Source organism: Meleagris gallopavo, chromosome 11, assembly GCF_000146605.3.
Source record: "Meleagris gallopavo isolate NT-WF06-2002-E0010 breed Aviagen turkey brand Nicholas breeding stock chromosome 11, Turkey_5.1, whole genome shotgun sequence".
Lineage (NCBI taxonomy): Eukaryota > Metazoa > Chordata > Aves > Galliformes > Phasianidae > Meleagris > Meleagris gallopavo.
In genome coordinates, this window is record NC_015021.2 from 17,479,823 (window position 1) to 17,491,805 (window position 11,983).

The 11,983-nt window shown below is 42.5% G+C and overlaps 1 protein-coding gene across 4 annotated transcripts in view; it reads left to right on the forward strand.

Moving 5' to 3' along the window:
* The window catches only part of TBL1XR1 (TBL1X receptor 1), a 309,082-nt gene that overhangs the window by 253,171 nt on the left and 43,928 nt on the right, over window positions 1-11,983 (forward strand). For all 4 annotated transcript variants that reach the window (XM_019619130.2, XM_019619129.2, XM_019619131.2 and 1 more), the window contains one exon: window positions 4,357-4,421. The gene's annotated coding sequence lies outside the window, so the exon portion shown is untranslated. The remainder of the gene's footprint in view (window positions 1-4,356; window positions 4,422-11,983) is intronic.

The following is an 11,983-nucleotide window of genomic DNA, read 5'->3' on the forward strand; positions in this document are numbered from 1 at the left end:
CTGTGGTGAACTTAAATTTTGTAACTCAGTTCTAGAATAAAAATACAAAAATTTGTCAGTGAATCAACATCCACTGTTTTCAGAAGAGAACAAACAAGCAGCACAAATTAAATGTATCTGGGCTTTATATGGATGCATGGTGGTCATGTACATGGCAGTGTAGAGGTGGGATTTATGGCACATCATGCTCAGCACTTGGAGCACGAGCATGTTGGAGCTGTTGGAGTAACAGCCATTCATGCTCTTCCCAACCTCAGCTGGGTTATACTTTGTTCTCTAGGATTTTTAACTTCCAGTTTGTGAATTGGGTTACTTACTAATGAATTTCGTTTAAATGACTTGCAAGTGAAATTGTGCTGCAATGGGGCTCTTCCCCCGCCTTCCCTGATGGTACAAACTAATTGGTATTGACAAGATTACTCTGGTGCTTTATGTGTTTTTAATGGGGCTGGCCAGTACAGTTTCCTCTCCAGCAATTGAGCTTCTTTTCCTTTCAGCATGTTATAAGCAGTCTGCTACAATTCCTCAGTTTTGGGCTTTTAAAGAAATTTTTGTTAAACGTGGAGGCAACTGCTGCCATGCTGCAATACTGTCCTGCGTTAGTCTTGCTTTTCTGTGCTTATCATAGCACAGTGAGTGCTGCGTTGTGCACTTTGAAGGGTGTTTGTATATGCGGATTCTGTTTTCTCCAGAGCAGTTGTGCAACTTTTATGTGTGATGTGTGTGTGTGTGTGTATGTATGTATGTGTGTGTGTGTGTATATATTCTTTTAAAAGTCCAGAAAGTTGGCTTGCATCTGTGTTTTCCAGATTTCTTACGTAATAAAGACTTAAAACCAGAACCAAGGTTAGGAAATGGAGATTTCTCAGTTAATTGGCAGAGGAAAGCTGCTTCAGATGGAGCTCAGGATCACAGACAGGCACCTCACTGGGGATCTCTGAGTATGGAGTGTGATCCCACGTGGCCTCGCATGCAGTGCTGTGACGAGGCCCCGAGCTGTCTGGTTGTGATGCTGGGCCATCTCTCTGGCTTGGCCCTTCAGCAGCCCTGGGCTGGCTCATGCTTGGCAGCACCAGCCCAGCTGCAATTAGCCAGGTGATGACCATTTTTAACGCTGTCTTCTGTGCGGTCCTCATTTATTTTTTACCTTTTTCTCTCACTTGTCCATATTTGTTTCTCTTCTTGACTTGGTCTTCTTGACTCCAATTGGTTGAGTCTTCATGAATTGTGATAAATCTGAATTCAGTTTCTCTCTTAGATCCAAAAGCAGATGTTATTGCAGAAGTACTGGGCTGGTTTCCTTAAAAATCCCATAGATTGCAGCGAAAGTGTGATTACAAGAAGTAACTTTTGATTTTCTCTGTTTATGTTCCAAGCATGGCAATGGCAGAATCACTACTGGTTTTGTATGTGCCTATTAACCAAATGAAAGGAAGGATTCAATGCAGTGATTAGTTTTCAATTTAGGCTTTTAAAGCTATTGTCTGATGCTTTTTGCAGCCTAGTTACTGAGGGGAACATCCAGGATTTAGTTATTTTTAATTCTGTTTTGATTGGGACACTCCGCAGATACTGAAGCCAGATGAAGGTGGGTCACTCGAGGAGAATTGAAGAGGAAAGAGCTGTGTCCTTGGAAGGCCTTTGTAATTCACGGAGCACAGCATTTAATGAGCAAATTTGTTATTAAAGCTCAAATAGCACAAAAGTCACAGAAAGCAGTATAAATATTGCTGTCCTAAGAGGATTAGAAGGAAAATCCGAGCATGCAAGTGGAAACGGGGAGTGGCAGTGGCTCAGCTCATGCAGAAGATGATGAGTATTTCCAGCCCCAGTGCTGGTTTGTCTTCGTAGCACACCATTATGACTTGGTGATGACAACAGGCCTAGTTGCTGATAGCATGAGTTGCCATTTTGGTTTTGTTTTTAGGGCTTGCAGGTGCGGGGAGAGCCTTACTGGTGGGTTTGTCTGTGCGGTGCGGGCAGAGCTGGCCAGAGTGTGCTGCCAACCCCGGGATCTGGCAGGATGCACTGCTTCCTCAAGTTGTATTTCTTCTTAGGTTGAGAGGAGTAGTCCTGTCAAACTGAAGGTGTTTAAAAGAAAACACCAACAAAAACAAAAACCACAAAATCCTGCTTTCTCCGGGAGGAGGGATCTAATTGCAGCAGCTGATACTCTCTGCACAGGTGTGTCTTACCAGCCTCAAGGGCATTTAATGGATTATTTTTAAGTGTTGGGTAGTGTGGCTGTTACTACACCTGGTCACCGGTTAAATCACTGCAGCAGGTCATCCTATAAAGAGAGCGAGTCTAAAATCAATACATTACAGCTGTCACCTGCTTTATTTCGAGGTACGTGCCAAGTAACAAACTCCAATAGGATAAATTGGGAAGGAAAAATCTGCTGATAAGGCAGAGTCAGTGCTCAGCACTGGGCTCTGAAGAAGGACGTCCCAGTGTTTTCCAAAAGTCTGTGTCATTTCAAGTGCTCTTCTTTAAAATCAGAGCCACAGCATGCAAGGAGGAATGTAGCAGAGTCAAGGAGCTCTTGGTGTACTTGCTGTCTTCTTCCAAGTTTTCCCATGTCCTTGCTTAGTTCAGGTGTAAGGCACAGGTGAGGAAGCTGGGCACCCAGCCTGGCTGTGAGGTGTGCGGGCAGTTGGGGCGGTGGGTGCTGAAGGCGGCCTTTCTTCATTGGAAGTGTTTGTGCAGTTGCTGTTTGATTTGTTTGATGTGTTCCTTTGCAAGTGAAACAACCCGAAGGACGTGTTGCGTGGAGCTCTCCTCCATCGTGCGCGCGACACAGACCTGACACTGATTTAACCTGCTTTCAGATGAGGAGGGCAGTTATTGGTTGTTTCTTCTTGTTTTTAAGGAAAACTCCAGTTATTGGCAAATAATGTTTGTTTATGGGATTTGCTGAGTGAGCCCACAAAGCCTTTTCTTCCGTGCTGTCCTGCAGCCCTTGCTGCAGGGAAGAACACTGCGACCAGCCCCATGCAGGCCAATGTGCCCCTTGGCAAGGGCAGCTCTCCTCTCCCCGTGTACGTAGCTACTGCCCTGCCAGCACAGCCAAGCAAAGGAAAATGAGCATGTGTGCAAATTCTTTCAATTCCCAGCATACTCACATTCTTCAGCATCCTCTGCAGCAGCTCCTTGTGCTGTTAGGTTCTGCCGCCCTGATGGCGGGTTCAGACATGGGTTTGTAATCAACTGTTCCCTACTGATTGAGTTTGGGGATGGCACTTGAGAACAGTGTTAGTCACGAGCCCTGAAGGTTCTTTACTTGCTGTAAAAGTTTTTTAATAGCTTAGAGATGTTTTGTTTAATCTAAAACCAGACAGATTATGCTTTATCAGTCACCTATGTCCTTCTGTCCCTCTTTCTGCTCTTTGAGTGGGTGAAGAAATTATTTCCTAACAAGAAAGGTAGTGTGCAAGTACTTGCATGGTGAGCAGCCATGCATAAATGGTGTGAGTAAAAATAGTTTACTGGTGCTACATGGAAATGGTTACAGCCCTGCATGGAGGCCATACACACAGTTGGATGTGGAAAAGTGTTTGCCTATACTTACCTATTTTATTGTAGGATGCATGAAACAGTTACCAGGGGAATTTAAAGAAAACAATGACAGTATTATGATAGCATGGGAGGTTTTGGACTATATTCTTCTGTTTTGGAAGTTGGGAAAGATTTCTTGGAAGATTTCTGTGTATAATGCCAGTGGGAGCTGCTGGCTCAGGCACTGAGCTCATTGCAGAGCTCTGGGCCAGCTGGTGCCTGGGCACACCTGTGGCCATAAACCTGGTTGTCCAGGACAGGATGTGGTAGGAAAACAGATTGGATTTATTTATTTATTTATTTAAATTGCTGCTTCTCAGTGGATGTAACCATTTTGTAAAAGAGCTTCTCTGTCAAAGCACTGCAGTGTTAATTTTTATTTGGGGCTTTCAGGGTGTGTTTAATGTCAGTTGCTGAAGTTTATTTCCAGAACGGATTTGGCATGGGCAAAAGGTCTTGGGAGCTGCTGTGCCAGGTTAGCATCCCACAGTCTTTTCTGGAAAGTTGAGGCAAATCCAGACATGAGGGCTTTGATACAGGTGGTGGTTTGTGCAGGTGGTGGAGGGTGCAGTACCCTCGAGGTCAGGTGGTGCTCAGTGACCAGGCAGTGCTGAGAGGTGGCTGCTGCAGGCTCCCCATAGGGTGCTGTGTGATGGGGCTCTGCAGGTGCAGGCAGAACACAAGTTTGGTGCCAGGAGCAGTGGGGTAGGCTGTGCTGATGTTGTACTGTGTTAATGCTGCTGTTTTCAGAATAATAAATACTAATCGTTCCTATTTTTGTTTCCTTGTTTCTTTCAGCATCGCCCCTCTGTGGCAAGCGACACCTGAAAGGAAAACTTCTGCATATCAATGCACTGCCAATGGTAAGTACCTTTTCAACTGAGTTAGTGGTGTGGTTTCTTCCTGCAAATACACCGTATGCCCTCTTCTGCTGCAGAGAGTATTTTCAGAGTGATTGTGGTGGTGGTGTTTTTTTTCCAGTACACAAATTGATTTTTTTTTTTTTTTCCTCCTAAGAAACATCTAGAGCTTTATTCTGTTTGACAGAATATTGAAGTTGTTTCTCCTTTGCCCTGTGGAAAGTAGGGCAGCGTGTTAGTCTTGAAGCAAGGAATGTGACTTGACAATGACATAGCTCATCCTGCTGGTAGCTGGTTTGCTTCCTCTTTTGGCCAAAAGCCTGTTCTGGGCAGGTTGTAGATGAGATGAGTGCTCTGTTGACCCCCTTGAGGGGGCTCTCTGCTTCTTATTTCAATGCTAGCAGCATCTCCTATTACAAATGTACGCAGTGCCAGGTGTATTTTGCTTCTGTGCATTTGACAGAGGAAGACCAGTGAAGTTAAAGTTCTCTCTAGAAATAGTCTTGGTTGGTGTGATCGTCTTACTCCCATCTCTGGAATATTACTGAATGTTTTGGATGGCTGGAAGGTGATATTTGCAAACTGTCATGATGGTGTATTTCTGCATTCTAACAGTTGTGCAGGTGGAAGGCAGAGGTGAGCTCTGAAGAAGACTGGAACTTAATCTGTGACTTTGATTAGATTCAAAGTCTCCTTTCAGCAGTTCTGAGTCTTACGTTATCACATTGAGCTGTGTTATGGGAGTGTCAAATGCAGCACTGGACTTAAGAACTAAGTACAGGAAGTGTCAGCCTGCATTTCGGGCATCTCTAGATCATTATGCTCAGTGCTAAAAGGATGGTGTTTCTAATCACAAGATGCAAAACTCAGTTTGGGATCTGAGAGCTGAGTTGATTTGTGTGGGTGCATGGGTCTAAAGAGTATGTAGATCAGTTGTAGTCTCACTGACACCTTTACAACTCTGCTTTGTCCTGTGAAAAAAAAAGTTTGAGAGAGTTTGGGTGTCACTGATTACTGGGAAATGCAGTCAGTGAGCCTGTTGACTCTAGGACATCATGGAGTGAAGGGTAATGCAGCATGTGTTTGGCACCAAGCAAAGACAACTCGGAGATCAGATGATCTACACAAGAGTTTATGCCATTTAATACCCTGATGTTTAAGCTCAGACTTTGCAGATATAAACTGCGCTTTATCTTTGCTCGGGATGAATTTCAGCTGTAGGGAACAGAGTTGTGAAGTGAGAAGGTGCCAGTTGTACCTGGTCACGTAGCCTAGCATGAAAGCGAAACCAAGAGTGCCCTCGCACTCTTGTGTTACTGCTGAGTTTTCACTGTTGCTGTTGACCTTTTCCCAACAGAAGGCTTCTCTGATTTCTTTTTATTTTGTATTAGTTGTGCGTGGTTTTAGTTATGACTTGAAATTCAGGTCTGTGTTACTGCTTCTCTTAAAAACGTGACTCATTCCGTATTAACCTAGTCCTTATACTTCATAAAATTTTAAAGTACTCTGAGACTGTATTTGAAATGTTGCTGCGTTTTGCCCTAATTTTCCCTCTACAAATCATGTTAGAAATTCAGAGTTGTACTCTCTCAAGGGCATGCTCGTTGTTACAGGAATCGTAAAACATACTCAACTGTAATGTGTAGCAGAGTGAAATAGTTTCTACTTTTGTTTTTTTTTCTGTTTTAAAGGCTGCTTTTACTATAAGGTGGCATATTTCATTATTCCAGAGATTTCTAAACAATTACTCATCTCTTGATTAACTTTGAAACGCTTTGAATGTAGATGTAAGTGCTAAGCTAGATACCTTCATCATCATCCCAGAAGTAATGATAACTTACTCCAGATCGTAGTAAAATACAACTTTCATGGGTTTTTATTATGTTGTTATTGTCTTTGATGTGTGTAGACAAAGAGTGGGACAGGGGCTGACCTGCAGAAAGCAGTTTGTGCTCTTCTCACAGCATTGGTTTCATCTGACTACTCATGTTCAGTGTGTTTTTCAATCAGAAATACATTTTTGATTCCCATGAGAAATGATACGAGCATTTTGATCAGTCTGCTAATCATGACTGCTAGTTCCATTTTTTGCGAGTCAAAAAAAACCCAGACCAGCACTAAAATGCAGAAGTTGTACATCCTCTTTTGTTTTTTTCTTTGTTTCATTTTAAAGGTGAATAAAAGATGGTTTTTTTTTTTTTTTTTTTTTGCATCAGATATGTTAACACATAAATAGGGTACAATATTAGTTAATTCTTAAAAACATACTGGAATTGTTGGTAGTTTTGGTAAAATCATGTATTTATATTGTGTTCAAACCTTTTAAAATGGAGTATGGCTATGGTTAGTTGATGTGGATTGGCTTCTTAAAGGAAAGATGTGAGAACTTAACAAAAAAGGCTTTGTGAGGAAGGCAGATAGGTGCATAATGCAACGTTTTCTAGGATTTCAGAAGTTAATTTGGAGGCTGCTAATAGGGTGCCTCAGGTCACAAGGGTTAACGAACGTGTGGGAAATAAAAATGAAAGTCCTGGTCCTTTGGCCTAAAGGCAAGATGGCATCAGATTTTCCATAAAAGCTTCAGCAAATTATTATTATTATTTTTGCAGTGTGATGGAAAAGCTAGCTTACCCAAGAGGTATTTTCCGTCCTACTGTGCAGTGAGTTTTGAAGGCAGGGCAGTTTGCCTTGCTTTCTTTTTCTTCCTTTCTTTGCGTATGTGTGGGTATGTGTACATATAAATACATGGAGCTATGTGTGAGTATTTTTGTTTATATTCATATGTATGTATTTATACATGTATGTATGACTATTTAATTTGAATAGAATGGTTCGGTTGGAAGGGGATTGTCAAAGCTTGTCTAGTCCAGCAGCCAGAAGGAGTGCACAGAAACTAGAAAGCTACTGAAAATTGGCAAGCATTGGGTTTTATCGTTGTATGGCAGCTTGCTGTGATGGGTTTAATTCCATAGGAACGGTAGAGCAGCTGTTCTTATATGCAAGAGACTTGTTCAGGAGAAGAGCTTGCAGGCATCAAGACTCTCACGGTGGGAAGTTCAGCGTAATTAACCTGACAGGTTTTGCCTAGAAACAGCAAGAGTGTGGTTGGAGGATGGGCAGGAGAAGCACTCCCTCCAAAGAAAATGCATCCAGTGATGGGATTAGAAGGTATCTGCAAAAACCTCCCTGAGATCATGACAGATCTTGCTCTTGGAACCCTTTTGTGGTGCTGTCTGTAGTCTTCCTATGATCTTTCTGCTCCTTCTAAGGCAGCAGAGGGAGTGAGTGAATGTAATTTTCTGGCAGTCCGCTTGCTTAAGACACCCAAGGGCAGCAGGAGGTTGTGCCACTAACCTCAGGGGCCCACAGGGAAGTGTGGTGCAAAAGGAAGTGAAGGATTACTGGTAGTTGCCCTGGGTCGGTATGGCAGGTTTGGATCAAGTCAGGGGAGTGGTAATAGGTGTGAGTGCTGTTCTAGCTGCAGCTGCATGTTGTGTCAAAATCACAAACATGGTACAGCTGAAGTTTGGTTTTTCTTACATTAAAAACAGGGGCTCTTGCTTTCAAGGGGGTTTGAAACTTGGAAGTCCTTAAGATATTGGTAACAAGATGTGAATAGTTGCTTTAAAATAAATAGCTCTACAAGACTAAGACTTATTCTTCAAATGCGCGTGTGTATGCGTGCATGTAACTTCAGGAATAGGAATGGTTCTTTTCAGAGGTGAGAAATACTTATGTGCGTAAAGCTAACCAAGCTTGAAAGTGTTTTCAGTGGTAGAGCCTACAAATGCTCATGAAATTTACCACTGAAGGTTTTGGCTGTACAGCTGATGGAGTACACCTTAAAAGGAAATTATCTATGTGTGTATTTGTAGCAGTTCTTGAACAAGTCTAAACTGAGTGATGACATGAAATTTTGGACTGTTCTGCTCCTTTTAAAATCAATGGATGCTATTATCAACAAAGAAAGGTGGAGCGCAGTGGTTTTCTTGTCTGATAATTGGTTACAGCTGAAAAAAGATATTTCAGAGTGTTCATCCATAAATTCTCTTTATTGGATCAGCATGAATAAGCTGACAGAGGTATATGTGTTGAAGAGGAAGTGCTGGTAATATGATATAGAGGAAGTATTGACTGCATTATGAGAGGGTGCATACTGTGATAAGAATTTAAAAGTTTATATACTGCTGCATTCTGAGACTTTTGTGGAGGGGTTCCTAATTATACATACATACATACGTACGTACATACATACATATATATATATATTTTTTTTATAAAGAACAAATAAAAGCCACTAGCAGTCTCTCCCTCTGTTTCAGAGGGAAAGCACCGCTTGCCTTTATTCTGCTGTCAGTTAAAGTTTACTTACTGAATGATTCAGCTGAAGAGGAAACCACCGTCCTTAAAAATTACAAGAAGTGGTGGCTCTCTTGTGAAGTCGCATTTGTTGGAGAACTTTCTCTGCTGATCCTGTAGGCATTTTGCAGTTCAGAAATAAGCTTTGACTAAGAATTCTCGGCAGAATCATAAATATGTAATTATGTAAGCAGGCAGGATATGTAGCCCCTGGCAGGTGCCCAGTGCAGTGAATCACAAGAGCAGGGGGAACCAGGCCAGCATCAGGCCAGAGGAACGTCCTCTGTAATCGGATGAGGGCCACTGCAGTTTCTTTCCTGTTGCCATTCCTGGTTGTTAAGTCGTAAATGTACCCCAAAGCAGTCTGCCTTTCCTGCTGTAGGTTGTCTCTTGTTACTGTTCTTCACTATTCTTCCTTGTTGTCCTCTCCCTCTGCCTCCCCTGCGTTGGGTTTTTCTTTGTTTGTACTACTTTGCACTGCTTTTGGTTCCTGATTTAATAGCAGTAGTAGTGCAGCTAGCGTCAGATTATATCCGACTTGATCGGCGTGCCATCTGTTTTAGAGGGGAGGAAGATCTTGTGTTTCTGCTGTGGGTTTGCTGCCATATGCCAGCGGTGAAGTTGTGCAGCCTGAAGTGACCCTTTTTCTACTCTGTGAATGATTGTAGGGAAGAATTGGAAATGTAGTGTTAAACGTTCCTGACAGCGACTGCATTTGTTGTAGGACTGGAGGGAATGGCTTCAAGCTGCACCAGGGGAGATTTAGGCTGGATGTTAGGAAATCCTGCTTTTCTGAAAGAGTGGTCAGACACTGGAATGGGCTGTCCAGGGAGGTGTGGAATCACCAACCCTGGAGGTGTTCAAGGAACGTTTGGATTTTGTGTTGAGGGACATGGTTTAGCGAGAACTATTGGTGATAGGTGGATGGTTGGACTGGATGATCTTGTAGGTCTTTTCTAGCCTTGGTGATTCTGAGATTCTGCACATCTGAAAAGCAAGCTGGCTGTAAGGTGGAGCAGAGAAAACCCAAGGATGGTCCCTGCTGTCTGAGCATTGAGTGTTGTCTTCTGGAGAGGAGAAGCACTTGTGGCACGAGTGCTTTAGGTGTCACATGTGCCGTCAGGTTGCGATCCCAGTTTCATTGTTGTCATCAGAAGGCTGATATTGGTTCGACTCAACAAAAGTAAAAGCTCCCGTTAGTTTCAGTGGTGTAGATACTAGGAGATAATGCATGCTGCTGCAGAACAACAGGAAGTCTGTAGGTTGGGGGGAATGGCATTGAACATACACGTGCTTCTGTTAGCTCAGGATGAGACCTACAGTCTGCCAAAGACCGGGTGCCCTCCTGCTGCATGGCCATCAAAGTGGATGCCAGAACAAGAAGCCTGTACTTACACACGAAGACTCTGTAGTAGTCCATACAAACAGAATGAAAGATCATAATAAATGGAGGCTCCTTGTATTCTTCTTACCGTGATTTTAATGAATGTATCCAGGACAAGGCGTCTGAATCTTACCATCCCCACTCCCCTGGTTGGTATTGATGTAGGATCCACATCCATAAATGAAGTGTTTGCATAAATGGAGGGCATGGATATCAAATGTGAGCCGTTATTTGGATTACTTGTCCTCATTAAAGATGTCCATGGCATTTTCCCCTTTCATTTCATTCTTTCTGGCTGTACAAGGACAGTATTTTATTGTGTTCTACCTGTGTGTTAAAATGTTCTGTCATACATTCGGGTATTTTGACATCTGTTTTTAAAAAAAAGCTAAAATCAGTAACATAAATGAATTTCAAGCTCCTTGTGAATATGAGGGAACTTCACTAATAAGCTGACAAATGGAATTTCATTACAGTCAGAATAGCCATTGCACTGCTTTCTTTGAGGTGGTTTTCCTGTATGAGTGTAGCTGGCGTTTCTTGTGAAAGCATCTGTGCTGGTGAAGAGAAATCCAGTAAGGCAGTGGGAATGTAAGATGGGCTGTGAAGAACCAATTTTAAGTGCTTGCTTATTAATGAATATCTGGAAAAAAAAGTCAGCAGTGGTTCAAATGAATAGAGGGCAGCGGATTCTTTCTTCATGAATAAAAGAAACAAGTTTAAAACTATCAGGTACATAGCACACAAATTAAGGGGAAAAAATAGGTGGTCAAAGGTTAAAGAGGGAATGAAAACACAAGTTTTATGGTCACAAGATCAAATGAGGCATTAGTTAATTTTCCTTTTTTGGTGCAGTTCATCGAGAGTTCAAGTAATTCAGCAGAGTGATTGAACTGGAACAGTTCAGAACAGAAAAGAGTGCCAGAAAACTGATTGATAATAACATAAACAGAAAAATAATCAAATGAACTTAAGACTTGATGTCAGCATTTCACATTAAAATAGTTACAAAAAGGCTGGAATTCCATTCTTGTTGCACAAAATCTGATTTGCATAGAAAACAAATGTCTCACAGCAACAGTTGATGAATGATTCTACTAATGAGCCGTCAGCTTGGATTTAAGCTAGAAGGGGCTGAGGCACAGATGATGCCTTCTGGAGATTGACCATCTGGGATGTGGGAAGTAACCTGAGGAGTCGGTAAGGGTATGAGAACCCAAGGAAATGCTGTGAGGAGATCAACGTGAATTATACATTGCAAATGGAAACAGTGCTAGGGATGCTTGCTGTAAATAGAAAATAGCAATAATGCTGTTTGCTACCATCAGTACCCTGAGGCCATCAGCTGCTCTGTAGGTGAGATCACTGCTGCCTTTGCTCCTGTAGATTTGGTGCTTTTTACAATAAGCAAATAACTGGTTTGCTTATGAATTCACGAGTGTGAATACAGCTTAGAATAGATTGCTGGCATACCTTTCTGCTTGCTTCATTTCCCAGTTTCTATTATAATTAACTTCTTAAAAAAAAAGAAAAAAAAAAGTAAGAAATCGTTTTGTGCTCCATCGTTCAGCCTCAGTCATTGCCAAGGTATTGTCTGTGCTGTTGCAGTTTACTAGGGGTAGCTGGTTGAAAGACCCCAGGCAGGCTGTGGGGGCTCACGCCTCCTGCTTCTTAGCTCAGCCTGAACGGGCTGCTGAGAAGTGAAGTTGCCTTCACTGACCCATCCAGTTTTGCTCCACTGCCCTGTTTACCTAGGCTGCCTGCCCTTTCTCACCATTCCGACCTCCCCTTAGCTGAAAGGAGCAGGCGCTCGCTCTCTTTT